Here is a 13,985-nt window from a genome sequence, read left to right as displayed (position 1 = left end):
TTGCAGACTGTGTTCTTCATTTAGTGTATCCAAAATGCAGTACTGCTTTAGATTTTAACCATTGTAACTACTGTTGCTATCATGGGGTCTTTGCACATACTTGCTGCTTGGTAGATCTCAGCAGGACAATAAAATGTATGTTCTTTGTTAGAAACTGGGATTTTTAAAGGCTTTAACACACAAAGACCTAATGATGAATACTTTTTCCAGTCTCTGTGGTTGGTGAAATTATGCTTTACAGAGAAACTATAAAAAAGGCTAATATTGTACAAGTAAAAAAATCTACTTCCAAGCCACATTTTGTTAAATAAACATACTGAAGAATTGGTTTTTTATGCTATTATTTCTACTTGAGATACCAAAAATAGCATAAAAGTATCTTGACTTGCTTCATTTTACACATACAAAGACCAAGTTTGAAAATTTAACTCAAAAAATAAATTGTCATTACAATCTACTTTTCTGTTTTCAGAAATGTAAAGGTATTGGAAATTATTAAAAGAAACAAATTTCTAAATATAATAATATGTTTTATTTTTGTTACTATTAGAAACCAAATATTGTAGATGTGACTAAACTTTATTCAAGAGCAAAAGGCAGCGTCATGTGTCTGACCTCATTCCTTTAATATAATTTCTTATATTTTTACGTATATACAGGACTGTGTATATGTCCTTTCATGTGACTTCTGAAAAATGTATACATAATCTGCTTATTCCTTTTATTTTTTACTTATAACTACATTTATGATCTAATTTCACTTTCATATAAGTTTCAACTGCAAAGTATTCAAATTTGTGGATAGATATCACATTTTAATTTATTAATTCTTATATTGTGGACATATGCTTTGTTTCAGTGTCTCTTATAACAAACTACTGCAATGAGCATTCAGGTCTACGTGTCCTATTGTACTTGTGCCACAAATGTGTCAGGGTATTCAACTAAGAATGAAACTGCTGGGCCATAGATTATGGATATTTTCAGTTTAATTAGCTGGTGACAAATTGCTCTTAAAAACATAACATCATTTTACCCTGTCAGAATCAGTTAAGGAAAATAATTTTGTCTTTTATTCTTGCCAATAGTTGAACCTCTCATCCTACTTTATTTTTCCCAGTATTATGGTTTGAAATAATGGCTTTTAATTGCTTTAGTTTATAGTTATCTGGTAGCTTATAAGATTGAGCTCCTTTTCATATCTTTAATTGCTATAAATATTTTGGGTTCTGTGACTACTTAATTTCTGTTCATGAACTTTGTTCTAAACCCTATAGGTTATCTTTTCTTTATATACCTTGCATACTATATGTCTTCTCTTATGTTGCATTGTTCTCTCCATCTGTTGTTTTAATCTTTTGCTAGGGTAAGAACATTATCAGAACCCAGTGTTCTAAAATCAATCATGAGAACTGCTATTTAAACAAATTAATTATAAAGATAAAGGAAATGGTAGATTGCATTGGTATAGAAAAAGTATGTGACTTGGTAGATTATTTCTGCATTTATTACTTCTTAGGGGGGTTTGGTCAAATGCCTTTTTAGAAAGGATAATGATTTGCATTCATCCGCTTTACATATAACAAGCAAGGATGTGTTTTGTTCTGATAAAATAAATAGTAACGAACTTGCTCTGAAATTTAGGTTTTATTTCCACTACTTATTAAAATCCTATTTTTATCTAAGGCAGAAATGAAAAGAAAGAAAACATTGTAAAAGTTAGAGAACAATTATTGAGAAAAGAACTTCTTATTCTGAGGTAGAGTTTTCCAGGTTATAATTTTCAAGTAAGGCAAGCTTTATCCTTATCCCTTTGTCCCTATTTCTTTTCAGAGAGGTAGGTACATAACCTCTCTCATCAAAACAGCAACATTTCCTCCTATATTTTTGTTATAATTTGATGTAGGTCTAAATTGCCTATAGTAAAAGTCATCCTTTTAAATCTGCAGTTATGTGAGATTCAAATGACAAAGAGTTGTATGACTGCAACCACAGTCAGGATGTCCCATCGCGACCCCAAATTCCCTCATACCCACTTGTAAACAAGCTTTGTCCTCACTTGATCTCTTGGAAACCCATGATCTGACTTAGGTCAGTACAATTTTCGCCTAATCCAGAACAGCCATTTGAACAGGCTCAGACAGTGGGTAGCCTTTTGGGTCTGTCTTCATTCCATTTGTATTATGAAGGTGAGATTAATCCATGCTGATGCCCATGTAGGTAGTTGGCTGCTTTTTAAACACTGAGTGGTATTTCATTGTATGGATTTGCCACTGATTGTTTACCAGTTCACTAGCTGGACGTTTAGGCTGTTTCCAGTATTCACAAGGGATATTTGAATGAATACAATATTCATATCTTTGGGTAAATACCTAGAAATGAAATTGCTGCATCTTATGGTAAGTGCACATTAACTTTATAAGGAACAGTGTTCCATATGTCTGTGTAATGTTGCCTGCCTTACAGAAATATCTGAGTTCCACTTTCTCCAGTCCCTCATTAACACCTAATAATGGCAAGAGCGGGATCTTAGCCATTCTAGGAAGTGTTTAGTGGTATGTAAGTGTCGTTTTAAACTGATTTCACTAAGGACTAATGATATTATGCATCTTTCCACAGTCTAATTTGCCATTTGTTTGTTTTTATGATGAAGTTTAAATCTTTTTAAATCTTTTGCTGATTTTTTAAGTTGCTTTTATACTTAGTTTTAAGAGTTCTTTATAATTTCTTGATGCAAGTCTTTTATTAGTTATCTATTTTGGAAATATGTTACAATTGCCTTTTGCTTACTGTTTTATTTGAATTATACAGTGTCTTTTGGCAGACAGAAGTTTTCAATTTGATAAGGTCCAACTTACCATGTTTTTCTTTTATAAGTTATATTTTTGGAAAAACTTGCATGTCCTAAGGAAATAATTTTCCTATAGTTTTGTAAAAATTAAAGCTAAATAGTCACATATAATTAATTGTTTACTTGGTTTTATGTATGGTATAACAATTAGATTGAGCTTCAGCTTTTTTCCATATGAATGTTCAGTTGTTCCAGCCCATGCTCTCTAGAAGAGAAAAACATTTCAAATTAGTGATCTGAACATCAGATTTTATACAACTAATAACATCAGAGAGACATTTTTTTTTCTGTATAGAAAATTTGCAGTTTGTGCTCATGATATATATATAGGCTGTGTCTGTGTGTCCCTGTGTTGTGTGTGTGTGTATATGTGCGTGTGTGTGTGTGTGTGTGTGTGTGTGTGTGTGTTGAAGGTGGTGTCAGTGATTAGTAAACACATGGTGAGCTCACTCTAATTAAACTTTCTTGATAATATTTGAAATTGAGTGAATTTTTCTTTTAGGTGAAACACTTGCTCACAACTCTATTTTTAAGTATTTTTAGATTTGCTCTCTCCAATGAGAAAAGAATAGAAAGTATGACATGTGCACTAGAGAAATTAACTATCTAATCACATGTTTAAAATGTTGACTAAACGTATTTCCAAATCCCTAAGTATGACTTCATGCTCTTTATGTATGCTCTCATTTCTACTTTTTCCTAATGTCACTATATTTAACAAGTATATTTAGAATTCTTTAGAAGTAACAAGAATTATGGATATAGTAAAGTTATTGATACAGTTTATTTCAATTTTTGTGAAAAACAGTCATCATAAGACTTCATTTGTAAAGCAGGTATAGAGTGTATCCAAAGTACAACTCTAGTGATTGTCTATTTACTGTTTACATTTTCTTCAAAGGCTCATTAAAAATGGGAATTGTAAATAATGTGAAACTATGAGAAGTGGATACACACTCTTAAAAGTAAGAGAAAAATTGGCAAGCTTGAATACATAGATTTTTAAAACAGGTTCATTTCTCAATAGAATGTGAGATAAAAAGAAAAACAAATATTCTTGTGAAAATATGTTACAATGTGCTATCCTAAATACCTATTCTAGTAAAAAGTTATAAGTGCTGTATTTTCTATTAAATTGAAAGGGAAGTTTCAGTACTTTTGTCTGTAAGGGCAATAATATCTGGGTGTTAAAAATTTTATTCCTGTTTCTAACACAAGAAGAAATATAAAATATTAAGAAATAAAAATGTTCCAAGGTTCCATAGCATGATAAAAATAGCCTCTGACTTAGAATTAGCCCATAGTTCTGCCCATGTGAATAACCTAACTCTCACTTATGTGACATATGGTTACCTAACTACATCTTTAATTTCTTTTCTAATTTACTGGTAATGAAGAATATTATAGTAAATAGTCATTTTATTAATTATCTTATATTCAGCAATCTACACTTATGCTAGTCATTATAAAAAAATGATTAATGTGATAGAAGTAGCTCATTTCATCAGAGAACGACATTTTCACTTGCTTTGACACTTTATTGTGGCAGTCATCTCCAAACATAAGGTCACAGCTGTTCTGTGACATTTTTACACAATGGAAAATCAGCCTGTTCCATAGAGAAATAAAAAAGAAATTTAATAACCTGACATTTGAAAGTAGAAAAAAAGCATTTCAAATACAGGTAATTTTACATGGATCTTATGTGAAAACAACATCAGTGTTAAAGAAATAAAGAGGAATATTTTCTTAGGCCAATTATAATACACAGACCTAACAAGGCCATCATTGTGAGTCATTTTTCCAACCAGTGAGCAAGACTCACAAGTTTATGAAACCTTTTCAGCAACTTGGGTCCATGCAAACCTCTTCAGTTTTTACTGTATATGGAAAATTGCTATTTACTTATAGTTTAGTAGTGCTTTTATAACTTCACATATGTATTTATTTTGATGTAGAACTGCCATAAATAAGTACATCTGTATCTTAAAATTACACTTTTTTTTTTTTTTTAAAGTATTCTCCTTGCCCAATGTTGGGCTTGAACTCATGACCCTGAGATCAAGGATGGCATGCTCTACTAACTGAGCCAACCAGAAGACCCTAAAATTACACATTTTAATTGCAATACAATATAATGAATATTACTACATTATTGGAAGTGCTTCTGTCCTCTCCTTTCAGTCCATGAATGTATCTATTCTACCACCACTGTCAGGTTGTTTTAATAATTTGTATTTTTATTCTCAATTTCTATCTTATCTATAGTATACCTGCTAAATTTATGTTTATTATTATTGAAATTTTGAGATTGGCTTAATAAAGACTAAGCCGTAAGTCTGTATAATTAAGCTTTTCATATTGAATATTGATATTATTTCATCTTTTGTGAAATCATCTCTACCTCAGAAATTGTGGTTCTTATTATAAGGCATTTGGGCTATTACTTCTTTTTTTTTTTTAAAGATTTTTATTTATTTATTTGACAGAGATAGACACAGTGAAAGAGGGAACACAAGCAGGGGGAGTGGGAGAGGGAGAAGCAGGCTTCCCGCGGAGTAGGGAGCCAGATGTGGGGCTGGATCCCAGGACCCTGGGACCATGACCTGAGCTGAAGGCAGGTGCTTAATGACTGAGCCACCCAGGTGCCCCTGGGCTATTACTTCTGATCTAACTTGAACATTCATTCAACTATCAAGTATGGCTTCTAATAAAGGAAATACTAATGACTATTTTTAATCAATATTTTGAGTTTTGATTTTTTTAAATTTTGGGTTTTATGCATATTTGACTCCTTGTTTTGTAAAACAATTGAAAGCAGTAAGTCTTTTTACCATTGTGTATTTTGTCTTATTCTTTTGAACCTGCCCCAAATTCTGTATATATAATTCTTCTTCCATTATTTCATCTGTCTCCGCGTCTCTAAAAGCCTTCTATGCTGGTGACTTGAATATGTAGCCCCCCCTGCCCCCCGCCACCACAATTGTCTGAAATATATTTATATCTGTATTTGGATTTGTAATATGTATCTCAAGTTTAAAACTAAACTTATCAAAATTGAAACATATTTTTTAACCCCACCAAAGCCATGCCCTGCCATCATCAAGTACCTTCCTTCTGTGCATCATACCAACAGTTTGCTCACACAGAGATAGAGGAGTTATTCTTGATTCTTCTCATTTCTTTCCATGTTCCCACAACCAATTAGCAGCAAGTTGTTCATTTCTACTTATAATATTTTGTCTAAGTCCATCTTTCCTATTATCCACTAGTCTATAAACTATTTGCTCAGACTACTGTAAGTGTCTCTTAATTGGTTGGTTTGCCTTTGTTTCCATCTGTCTTACAGTTCCATTTCCAGATAGCAGCCTGGGAGCCATTTCTAGAGCATAAATCAAATAACATAATTTCTCTCTATAAAACAGGCCAATATGATCCCATTTAAATCAGATTGAAATTCAGACTTCTTTACCACATGGCTTACCAGGTGCTACATGACCTGGCCCAAATCTGCCACTCTAATTTCGTCTCCCACTGCTTTTTGTATCCATTACTGGGACTCAGAATTCCCTAGCCTTCTTTCTTTCCCTTACACATATCATTTCAGTTTCAGAGTCTTTGACATCCACTTAGAATTATAGTACCCATATCTTCAAATAGCTACTTTCTTTTTGTTGTATAGATTTAAATTCAAGTATCTTTTCATCAGATTATATGTCCTGTAATCCCAACTAAAATTCTATTAATTTCTGTCATATTACCAAGTGTATTTCCTTTATTATACCGAAAATTATCTTAAAAATTTTGTATTACTTTTTTAGCCTGTCTTTTCAGTATTTCCTTTGGGAACAGAGATTCCAATTATTCAGTATACTGTATTCTTAGAAACCAATATAATTCCTAGATTATAGCATCATTCAATAAACATGTCAACTTACTGATATGGACTAAATGTTTGTGTCCCCACAAAATTCATATGTTGAAACCTTTATTCCCACTGTGATTGTATTCAGAGATAGAGACTTTCAGAGGTAATCAGATCATGAAGGCAGAGACTTCATGAGAGGATTAGTGCCCTTATAAGATGAGACTGGAGAGAGCTTGCACTCTTTCTGCCATATGAATAAACTAGAAACAGGGTCATCACAAAATCCAATCATGCTGACACACTGATTTTGGACTTCCAGCCTCCAGAACTGTGAGAAATAAATGTATGTGTTCTTTTAAGCCACCCAATCTATGATATTTGGTATAGCAGCCCAAGGAGACTAAGACACCAAATTCTTTTGTAATTAGAGAAAATAATATTTTGAAAAGACATTTTAGGGCACTTATATAATTATTGTGGCATTTAATCTTTATCAACAGTTACACACACTTTTTTTCTGATATATTTGTCTGTTTACTTGCTTATTTATTTTATTCCCATGGAATTGATTTTTCTAATATATCTACTAGTTAAGTAAACCATCTTCTGTGTATAAGATGGTTCTGTTAATAAGATATGAGGATGAAATAATCCTGATTGATAATTTCCATGTATCCATCCAGTCATTCATTCAACCTTGTTTATGAAATACCCACCAAATGGTGGGCAGTATCCAGAGTGTCCAGAGTGTCCAGTGTGTCTAATTAGGAGACAATCTCAACAAATAAAGAAACAAACATAGTAATATGGCAAATGAGGTAAAGTGCTATGGAGAAAATTAAGCAAGGTAAATAGAGGTGGTGTGTTCTAAGAACATATTTATATAGTGAATTTGGGGAAGTATTTGTTCACATAAAATTTGAGCACTGACATGAAGGAACTGAAGCCATGACCCATCTGCAGGGGACGCATTCATGGTGCAGAGAAAAACTAAGGATCTGAAGACAAGAGAGTTGTTCTATTTGGGGAAGAGCAAAAATTCCAGTATTGCTATAGCTGAGTAAATAAAGGCAAGGGCTAGTTGAAGTGAGAGTGATGTAAATTGTGCTGAGTTTTATGGCCTAAGGAAATTACTTTTTTTTTTTTTTTTTTTATTAGCAAGATGGGCAGCCATTTGGAGGGGCTCATGCAGAGGACTAATATGGTTTGATATATGCTTTAAAATGCCAACTTTCATGCTGTTTGTGCAGGATAAAAGCAGGAAAATCAGTTATAAGACTGTTGTAATTACCTAGGTGGAGGATACTGGGTGACTTGGGAAAGAATAAGTGATAATACTGAAAGTAGTTGCTTGTGAGTTGTGATTGTTTGTTTGTTTGTCAGAGGTAATTGGGAGACGTTGGATTTCTAATGTCAGTTGGCATGTTTATTAGATATCCAATAGGAAAAATCAAGTACACAGATTCATGTATATAAGCTTGAAATTTAGAGGTCTGGGCACTGGGTAAATGAATACAAATTGATGAAACCAGTTGAGATACTCAAGAATTGCATACATAGAGAAAATAGAAACCATTCCAGTTGTGAGCCCTGAATCATGTTTAATATAGAAGTGGTCAATTATTGAGGGACCATCAATAAAGAAACTGGTGTGTCCCAGTAAGTATAGGAATAAAAGGAATAGGTAAAGAGGTGTTGCATAATTGAGAGCATGGAAATATGATTTCTGCTTCTGGTTGTGTCAGAGTAAGTGATGTTGAATTTACCTTCCTGCTGAAAACAACCATAAAACTGGGCACAATGAATGAAACAAGTGTTTTTAAACATTGCGCTAGTTCAGAACTTTGATCCTTGAAGGGAAGGAAAATCATCAGGTGAGACTCATGATCAACATGTAATCACCCCAATCCTACCCTAGCCTTCTGCCTGGGAACACTTTACTACAACAATGCAGGAAAGAGAATCTCAAGCATGGCAGAAATCTTGCTAAGTTGAGGAGGCTTAAGACTGCTAAATTAGTTATAATTTGATTAGCAGAGTACCAGAGAAGAGAGTGTTGTACGAAGGGGGAGATCAGTAGTCTTTGTGTAGAATCTTAACTGAAGACTATGCTGGACATGTACAGAGCAAGACTGCAAGCTCAAATTCCACTTCTAGCATAGATGTAACAACAGTAATCATATATACCTTCCCATCTAAAGCAAATAAAATCGGGGCAAACATATTTAAACAAAAATCCCTCAGACATTGCACATCAGATCATGAATAAAAGTGATCTCTGAGATACAAAACACATACCAAGTGAAACTTACAGTCACCCAAGTTTACTGTCTGGAGAATATTCCCAGATTGAAGCAAAGGAGGAACTTAAACCTAACTGTTGGTCTCCTTGAATTGATGAAACAGACTGGGATCTGAGATGCGCAGGGTGGCTGGAATTTGCCACCAGTTTGAAAGAACACTGGAGAGGGGAGAGCTGCACAGAGACAGAACTCCAGATAACAGCAGAGTCCCTTGAGTATTCTGAAGAGGACTGATCAGCATATGCATTTAAGAAAACTTTGAGTATTCTGAAGAGGACTGAACAGCATATGCATTTAAGAAAACTTCTGAAGGAAGGGAATAAACCACTCAAAGGATTAGAGGAAACAATGCCCAGAGCTGACACAGAACCAGGAAGAGTGCTTATTTCCAACAGCCAAGGTGGAACCCTTCATGATAATGGGCATTAGTTAGAATACAAGGAAGCTTCTTGCTTCAGTCCTGGGGAAAATTAACCCTATATTAAACAGACATAGTTATGCATAACAAACATTAAAAGTAAAACCCAAGATTGTCCAAGTAACTTAATCACATTCCAGAAAAGATCAAGAATATACATAGGGATACAAAAAATAATACAGCACCAAACAAGGTAAAAAAAAAAAAAAAAATCTTAGAAAATTAGGAACGAAAAGAGTATTCTACAAGTTGGTAAAAGACATCTATGAAGAGCCTACAGCTAATATCTTACTTAATAGTGAAAGAACAAATACTTTATGCTTTACCCTGAAGATCACGGACAGGGCAAGAATATCCACCCTGATTACTACTATTCCACAATATACTGGAGCATATTGCCAGTGAAATCAGGCAAAGAAAAAAAAAAAAAAGTCCAGACAAGAAAAGAAAAAATAAAAATGTCTTTGTATTTAGATAATGTGGTTATTGACATAGAAATCCCTAAGGGATTTAACAACAACAACAAACAACAAAAAATTATTTCAACTGATAAGTAGCTTTAACATGGCTGAAAATACAAAATTAACATAATAATCTACTATATTTTAACATACTGGTGGTTCACATTTGAATATTGAAAGATATGAAATAATTAGAATATTTGGGACCAAAGATATTCAAGGTCTACACACATGTGCTATGGAGGGTTAATTCAGCAAGCATGGAACTGGCCTGAATTATTTTTCTAAATTACCTGCAAGGCACTGACCTCCATCAAGTCATGAAATAATTTGAAAAATAATGTTGCTTTGTAACCATGGCTTTCAGTTATATGGAGTGGCTTACATAAGGTTGTCCCATTGTTTATTGATAATAGGGAAATTTAAAATCTGTATTCTTTCCTGGTGATCCCTCCAGAGTGCTTTACTTCTCATCTGTATATGTATAGCAGGGCATGAGAATCCTCGATTGAAACAGCATATTGGGTTTCTGATTCTTATGTGCTCTGTACACATGTCAGTATCTTCTGACCCAAGAGGTAAGTGTATCCATTTGTGAAGGGAAAACAGAGTTTAAGATTCACCTGGAGGCACCTGGGTGGCTCACTCCATTAAAGGACCAACTCTTGGTTTCAGCTCAGGTCATGATCTCAGGGTTGTGAGATTGAGCCCTGCATTGGGCTCCATGCTAAATGTGGATCCTGCTTAAGATTCTCTCTCTAGGGGCACCTGAGTGGCTCAGTCGGTTAAGCATCTGCCTTTAGCTCAGGTCATGATCCCGGCAGTTCCGGGATCAAACCCCACATTAGGCTCCCTGCTCAGAGGGGGGGTTCTGCTTCTCCCTCTCTGCCCCTCACCCTGTTCATGCTCTCTTTTGCAGTCTCTCTCTCTCAAATAAATAAATGCAATTATAAAAAATAAAATTGTTAAAAAAAAGATTCTCTCTCTCTCCCCCTTCTCCCCCCAAAATAAAATAGATTCACCTTGCTGGATCTTATACTCTGAGGGAGATTTTGACCTTCATGCATATGTTTATTTTAGTCTTTTACTAGCATATTATTCTTTTCCAAAAAAAAAAAAAAAAAAAAACTATAGATTTGTAAGCAATCTCATTATGGCTGTTGTGATTCTCCTTTGGCAATAAAACCCTAAATGTTATTTTTAGTGCAACATCATGAACCACTAAACATTGCTGAAGGAAATTAAATAAGATGTGCACAAACAAAGAGATACACTGGGTATATGGATTTGAAGATTCAGTGTTGTTAAGATGTATATTTTTCCCAAGTTGATCTATAGGCTTAATGAAATCACATTAAAATACCATCAGGCTCTTTTATAGAAGCAAACAAGCATATTTAAAAAGTCATATTGACATGCAAAAGGTATAGTGTGGTTAAAACACATTAAAAGAAAAAAAAGATTTATAGGACTTATACTATCTGTTGTCAATCTTATTATAAAGCTACAATAATCAAGGGAGTACAGCAATGTGTCAAAGTAGACAGATCAATGCAAAATAATATATTCCACAAATAGACCCACATATTTGTGGTTAGGTGATATTTTTACAAAAGTACTAGGGTAATTTAATAGAGAAAGTATAGTCTTTGCAATAAATGACCTTGATAAAAGTGGATATACATGTGTAAAAAAATGAATTTCAACCCATACTTTGTACCACATACTAAAATTAACTCAAAATGGGCACTGATCTAAATGTATAGACCTTAAATTATAAAATATCTCTAAGTGAACATAAGCAAAGATCTTTGATCTTGTTCCCTCTCAATGAATGTCTTCTCTTGCTACTGATTTATATGGTATTATTCTGCTCTCTTAGGTCAGACTTAATACACACTGTTTGAGGGGAAGGCATTCCATGCATAAAAAGGACCACTCTTTTCTATCCTCCCTGCTAGTGGTACTATGTAGAAGGCATGGGTATGATCAATATTGGAAGAAATCAAAGCCAGAAGTGTAATGATTATAGCCTAAAGATTTCAAAAGATTCCATGGCTGGAAACGTGTTCTTTGTTTACACAATAAAATTCTGAACACAAATTTAGTACAACCATAAAATGAAAGATTGTTCCCACTGCCTGCATGTTCTGGGTAAGACTTGCCTTATCATCAGTGAAACATGCTAACAAAATTTGGGAGAGTCATTGAAAGCAAGTATATATGGTGGTACATTGTATGATGCAGCATCATGAGTAATGATGTGGCCAGTAACAAATAAGTGGTGTTATGAAGCAGCAGAGGCAAGATGATCTCTATTGGTTCATGTATACTGGCCCTAAAGGGCCATGGCATGTGAGTAAATAATGTGTGTTCTTCATGTTGGGAGATACGAAATCAGCCAACAATGGCACTTTTTGACAAATGAAAAGATTAAGAGATGGTTCTTGACCTGGCCAAGAGGAGATGGTACTTACATACTATGAAGAATCTTCATACACAGTGTTTGAACAAAAACAAATACTCTTCTCTACCCATTATTTTAAATCATAAAATTACTATATGAACCCATAAATTTTCTAGTACATTTTAAAATAAATTATGTATATAGGAAAGGGAACAATAAAAATGTTTTCCTTGAGTCCTACACAACTTAAGGACAACTCTGCTATCAATATTGAGTTTACTGATTTCAAAATTGTACTGTTGTTATATAATAAAATTCTCTTGTGTGGGGAAAATGTACATGGAAATATTTAGGAATAAAAGGCTCAGTGCATAAAATTTACTCCCGGGGCACCTAGGTGGCTCAGTCGTTAAGCGTCTGCCTTCGACTCAGGTCATGATCCCAGGGTCCTGGGATCGAGCCCCGCGTCGGGCTCCCTGCTCAGCGGGGAGTCTGCTTCTCCCTCTCCCCCTCCCCCTGCTTGTGTTCCCTCTCTCGCTGTGTCTTTCTCTGTCAAATAAATAAATAAAAATCTTTAAAAAAAAAAAGAAATTTACTCCCAAATGATTCAGTAAAATATTACACACAGACACACACAAATACATGCACACTCACTTTGAAATGTTTTATTTTCTTAATACTTCACCTTTTTATTTTATTTGAATTTTTATAAATATAAGGTAAATTAAAGAACTGCTTTTTGACAATGTTAAAGGAATTTTGAATACCAGATATGTGCAGTGTCCTACCTTATGTTATCCTGTTTTACTTTAATATACCTGATTGTAAATTAATTTTATTTTCCAAAATAGAGTGCTAATCAGTGGGACATAGCAAACACTGGCAATGTAAGTCTCTAAATAGATCTTATACTAATCAAAAGGAGCATAACATATCATGCAAATGTTCAGGAGTCAAAGATTCAAAAGATAATTTATAATTTTAAAAATATATTTTGTCATTTTATGTTCTCTTTTTTTCAATTTCATCTTTAAAGAAACTTAGTTACCTCATATAAAAAGGAACTGATTTCTAGGTTATATAGCTAAAAAAAAAAAATGTATATTGGTGTAAAAGGCCAGAGAGAACAACTGTGTATAAATTAAATGGAGGTCTCTACATAAGTTATTTTTTCACTCCTCTGATTTGCAAAAAGTATTAATACAATGTATATTTGTTAATTTCATTTATAGTTGGAGACTGATGATTATTCAGTCACTAAGAAGGATTTTGATACCTGGAATAAGATGAAACAGGAAGTAACTTGTAGGACCAAGGTATTAGAATGAGGTGAGTCTGAGACAAATGCAGGCTAAGAGATTGAGAAATAACCCCACTTCTGACCTCACTTCTGTGTTAATATCATATGATTATGGACATGAACAAAATAAGTATTGAAATACTCAGAACTAAATAATTCAAATCCAAAAGGATTTTCATCTCTAAGTTGGTAAAATATCATGTTTATGATGATCTCAGCAAATGCCAGTTAATCATACTAGTAAGTAGTGATGGACACAGTGGATATTATTCCTCAGATTGTCAAGATTTGATAGACTTAACAATAATGAAAGTGACCAATTACACTTTCTCATGCATCTCCTTAATTTTATGTCAGTAACTGTAATAGAAAGTAAA

The sequence above is a fragment of the Halichoerus grypus genome, chromosome 4 (assembly GCF_964656455.1).
Source record: "Halichoerus grypus chromosome 4, mHalGry1.hap1.1, whole genome shotgun sequence".
Classification (NCBI taxonomy): Eukaryota; Metazoa; Chordata; class Mammalia; order Carnivora; family Phocidae; genus Halichoerus; species Halichoerus grypus.
The sequence above is the reverse complement of the archived record's forward strand: the minus strand, read 5'-3'. Positions refer to the sequence as shown.